This window comes from Mus pahari, chromosome 2 (assembly GCF_900095145.1).
Source record: "Mus pahari chromosome 2, PAHARI_EIJ_v1.1, whole genome shotgun sequence".
Lineage (NCBI taxonomy): Eukaryota > Metazoa > Chordata > Mammalia > Rodentia > Muridae > Mus > Mus pahari.
Genome location: NC_034591.1, coordinates 17,002,305 through 17,007,755, shown reverse-complemented (window position 1 = coordinate 17,007,755; position 5,451 = coordinate 17,002,305). Strand labels below are relative to the sequence as shown.

At 41.1% G+C, this 5,451-nt stretch overlaps 1 pseudogene; it reads left to right on the top strand.

Moving 5' to 3' along the window:
- The first annotated feature begins 4,391 nt into the window (after positions 1–4,391).
- On the top strand, positions 4,392–4,474 carry LOC115063538 (annotated as a pseudogene).
- Positions 4,475–5,451: the final 977 nt, after the last annotated feature.

The window sequence follows — 5,451 nt, the reverse complement described above, 5'->3', positions numbered from 1 at the left end:
TTTTATTTCCTCAAAATGTGGCATTAAGCTTTAAATCATTAGATTGAGTTTAACAGATCCTGTTAAACGTAATCCTGTTCGTAAAACAGTCCAAAGCAGAACAAAACAAAGGTTTTTTTCTTCTCGCCTTGCTTACTACCCTTCATGTTTTGTGTAGCTTTCACGATGCTCATCGCATAGGTGAGCAGTTATTACCCTTCATGTTTTGTGTAGCTTTCATGATGCTCATCGCATAGGTGAGCATGTATTTGGAGCTCCATGTTTCCAAGTGGGATGCTCCATATCTGTCTGATGCCTACAGAGGTGGTAAGCAGGAGAGCAGTCCTTCCCTCTTTCCAACCCTGCTTGATTTCACTGTCAGGAAAAACCAATATCAATATTAGCACCCTTAATTTTTTCTAAATTTTTCAAATGGGAGACGATCCTATACTTACTTCATTTGGCAGTTATCTTTCACTACATATTACATCAACCCTCCAAATGATAACCATGAATCTACTCTTTTTCTCTGAACAACTAATATTCCATAGAATGGATAGAACACTGATAATTTCTAGTTAAATAATATTTCATTTTTTGCAATATTGTGACAAATACCCTTGCAGTTAAATTTTAAGTTTCCACCGTTTTACTCAGGAGCTTATCAAAGATGCCAGCCTTTGCTTCCTGAATTTCCAACATGAGACTCTTAGGCAAAAGGATATGCGTCTGTTACATCTTCAGCAAGATGGCTAACTCATCTGAAGATTTCCACCAGTGGCATGTAAATACGGTTACAATCAGTCTCGGCATGTCTTGCTATTTGCCTCTGCCCAGCAGTGTAAACCTTTTTCTTATGAGTGATGGCCATAAGAATCATCACTGGATTTCTTCTTCTAGGGATCAGCTGTCCATAGAAATCATCTCTCAATATCTAATTGTAGGCTTGTCTTTTGTTGCCATCAGTATTACCTATATAGAATCACTGTATCCCCGTGGTCATAATTGTTATCCATACATTTTCCTCCTCAATGGATGGCTGGGGAAGTGATTTAGTGATTTAGTTTAATGCCTAGTTTGTGGATCAAACTGTCCAGATTCAAATTCCATCTTCTTCTTCTCCTTCTCCTTCTCCTTCTCCTTCTCCTTCTCCTTCTTCTTCTTCTTCCTCTTCTTCTTCTTCTTCTTTTTTTTTTTTTTGGTTTTTTGAGACAGGGTTTCTCTGTGTAGCCCTGACTGTCCTGGAACTCACTTTGTAGACCAGGCTGGCCTCGAACTCAGAAATCTGTCTGCCTCTGCCTCCCAAGTGCTGGGATTAAAGGCGTGCGCCACCACGCCCTGCTCCAACTTCTTTTTATTTGTGTATAATCTGGGGCTGAACACTCATCATGTGAAGTTAAAAATAATATCTATTTCATATGACAGAATGGAGAATAAACAAAAACATAAGTCATGTAAAAATAGCATTATCATAGAATAAACTAATAATTTTATTTGCTATCATTATGCTTCTAACACATTTTGCTCAAAAAGTCTTTTAAATTATTATATAGAATCTGTTTATTAGTTTATTTAGTAGATTGTAAAGATTGCTCCATTCATGATTATACAAAGCAATGGCTTTTAAAATTTGAATCTCTGTTTATTTCAGTGTGTTTGTGGCTGTGAGAACTGAAGTTTGTAGTTTTCTATGCATGGCAAGCCTACTGTACTTGCATTATATACATTAAATAATCTCTGCCACCCTCTGGCGGCTACCAGACTGCCTTTTTTTTAAAAAAAAAGATTTATTTATTTGTTATATGTAAGTACACTGTAGCTGTCTTCAGATACTCCAGAAGAGGGCATCAGATCTTGTTATGGATGGTTACGAGCTACTATGTGGTTGCTGGGATTTGAACTCCGGACCTTTGGAAGAGCAGTCGGGTGCTCTTACCCACTGAGCCATCTCACCAGCCCCAGACTGCCTTTATCCTTGGCCTTTCCATCACTCTCCATGAAGTCCAGTACTTTCTCGCCTATTCCTATTGGTTTTGTACAGTAGGTTTAACATTTGATAGGCTAGTCCCGTATCAAGATTCCTATTCATTATGGTTTTCTTAGTAATTCTTAAATACTTTAGATTGTCCTTTTAAATGTTATTCACTACACACACACACACACACACACATTATTAAATTATGTTTATCATTAATTTATGTATAAATATTTTGTGCACATGTATGTGTATTCATATGCATGTATGTGTACACATGTACATAAGCATGTGTGTGTGCATGTGAGGGTATAGGGCACTAATATCTATTAATAACTCAATAATAATAATAATAATAATAATAATAATAGGGATATTAATGTTGATCTTGGGTGATATCCTCAGGAATGGGTGAATCCTCCTAAATTGGGTGGTCAGGAGGGTATTCACGCCACCACCTCTGTAGTTATGGTATTGATTACAAATGCGGTCCAGCACAGTTGTCGTTTCCTTTTTTCCCATTGGTTCTGAGGAAGACTTGGGCCTTTATGTGTATGTAACATGCTCTTTTTAAGCAGAGCTATTCCCCCACTCATTCTCAATCATTGCTACATTTTCTTTCACGTGTGCGGCCATATGTGCTTTTTCAGAACATGCATCTTTTGTTTTCTCTTTCTTTAGTCAGGCGTCTTCCTCTTCCCCTCCCTTCTTCCTCTCCTCTTCTCCACATCATCCTTGCCATTAGAGCAGCTTTATTTCTCACAGCTTCTCAAATAGAAACATGCAGAGGTGAAGTCGAGGCGCAGAGAGGCTGGGACCAGCTGGCTTGCTTTCAGCTCTGCCTGGCGGGTCTGTCCATCCTCAGCGCTTCAGGATAGCCTGTTGTTTCCCAGCTAAGAGCGCCAAGGGCAGGCTGGCATGGTGCTGGAATGGCAAGATGCTTCAGCTCCATGCCAGCTCTAATAGATGGAAGCTGTTGCCTGGTTCTCTCTGTGAAGAAAGATTCTGAAAACAACATTTTTGACAGTGGATTTAATTATCAAGTTTGAGTTGAGCTTGGCAGTGACTTACTAGCTGTCTCTGGCGCATTCTAGGCATTCGGCTGGTCATTACTCAAATGAACCTCTATTGAGTCCTGTTAAGTTCACTGAGCCTAACCATCTGTATCTACAGAACAAAACCACAAGAACAGCTCTATGCATTTACTGCAAAGATGGAATGAAATGAGTGCTTTTGCATACACATGTTGTCTCAGCAACAGAATGCTACAGGAGAAACGCGCAACGGGAAACTACACGTGTGAGCATTGACCTGAGAAATAACCCAGTGCCCAGTCACTGTGCTGTTGCTGCTCTGCTCTTCTGTTCCCTTCTTCCTAGTTTAACATTCAACAGTAAGGGAGTAAGAGGAGCTTCGGCAGCACGGAGGAGTCACTGAGCTTTGGGGCAGCACATGAAGTTTGTCTAACACATGGTAAATATGGTCTTATGGTTCCCTCAGTCCCTCAACCTCAGCTTTGTGTGTGTGTGTGTGTGTGTGTGTATGTGTGTGTATGTGTGTATACATGTATATATGTGTGTGTAAAATAAATTCAATATAAGTTAGAAACTATAGAAAAATAAATTAGAATAAGAATAATAAATTATATATATACACATACACACATATATATTATATATATACATATATATTATATATATACATATACATATATATATATATATATAATTTAGTAGGTAGGTCGAGTAGCATATCTGACCATAAAATTATATTTATCTGACTTAATGTATTTCAGTCTTTGAAATCTCAAGATTTCATCTGCAAGCCAGGTGTCGTGGTGCAGACTTTAATCCTAGCATTTCAGAAGCAGAGGCAGGTGGATTTCCATGAGTTTAAGACCAGGTTGGTTTAGACAGTGCTAGGCTAATAATGATTATTCTGATTATTTGCTCTTTGAAACATGATTTTCTTCTCCTCTAAGTTTAAGTTTTCTTGTTTGTATCTAAGCTGGCTAAAACTAGACTCTATCATTTTTACTTCAAGCTCTTCAAACTGCCAGCAACTGATGCCTACGATATCTGCAACTCAATAAGTTTCTGCAGGTCAATCAGTCATGTCTTCTATATTTAATAGTAAATATTAGATGATGCAATCACTAAGTCACAAATCTTCAGTATATTTGAGGATGTATATTTGAGTTTCTATCTTAAAGAATATTCCATGTGTGTGATCTTTAACTATCTATGAACCAATTATGAGACGTGTCTATCAATTATCTATCTACATTTATATATATATATATATATATATATATATATATATATATATCTATTAGCAAAACTTCAGATATGGTGGGAAGGGTAGCAAATCTGTAAGATGAAAAGTCTAGAGGTCTAATATAAGATATAAGGACTACAGGCAGTAGGAATGTTGCAAGCCTGCCCCAGAAGCATCAGGTATGACTGCTGGGTCATGAGTGCATCAGTAGGTGGCAGAGAGGAGAGAGAACCTATGGACATCTAATGACTGGTAGCCTAGTGGTCTCTGAAAAGAGAGAGAGAGAGAGAGAGAGAGAGAGAGAGAGAGAGAGAGAGAGAGAGAGAGCCTGAGATGGCTACCAGTCCAGCACCAGAGGGCCTGGACTGGGAGCTCACCTGAGACCCAACTAGTCTGGCACCATGCAGTCCTGGGGGGTGGGGGGAGGCCATATCTACCCAGCATCAAAATACACAAGTTGGGCATAGCACTCCTGAGATGATCCCAGACACTCAGAGACCCCAAATGCCACTAGGAGGAGCAAGTAAGTGGTGGAGAAATAAAAGAGAGAGAGAAACAGACAGATATGGGCACAATGAGGAGAAGTAGAACAGGAGACTCAAGAGTAGTGAGGAACAGCCTGATGTGAGTAGCCAGTGATGCCATCTGGAGTCCTGGCCTGTGCTGCCATGGGGGACCAGGTCTGGGCCCCACGGCCCCATAGCAGCAGGGGTTTGCGATCACGGAAGGCCAGGTGGACAGCCCTGGTCCGGACTGCTGCCTAGGGACATGTTGATGTCTTAGGGCTATGCAGAACTGGGCCCATTCCTAAGCTAGACTCTATGGGAGAGCTGGCCTGAGGGACAGGAGAGCAGGAGAGCTGACTCCACCCCTAGCCCGCTCCAGTTTCAGTTAAGGCATACAAACATGGGAGAGCTGGCTCTACCAGTTGTCTTTGTGAGGTGGAGTGGACAAAAGGGAGAGATACCCCCTCCCACCTCGTGCCTCACTACCTGTGGCAAGTGGGACCTGGACCTGGTGTCATGAGAGCAGGAGAGCTGTCCCTACCTGTCACCTGCTGCAGCACTCTGGAGAGCAGGCTCTGCACCTCATCTGGGCAGCACAGTAGAACTGGCTCTGGATGGGGGAGTTGTGGATGGGCTGTTCCCAAGGATGTAAATAGAGTCAACAGGCTGACCAGCTCAGATACTTCTCAGGCCCAGGCCCCAGGCTTTGAGTAG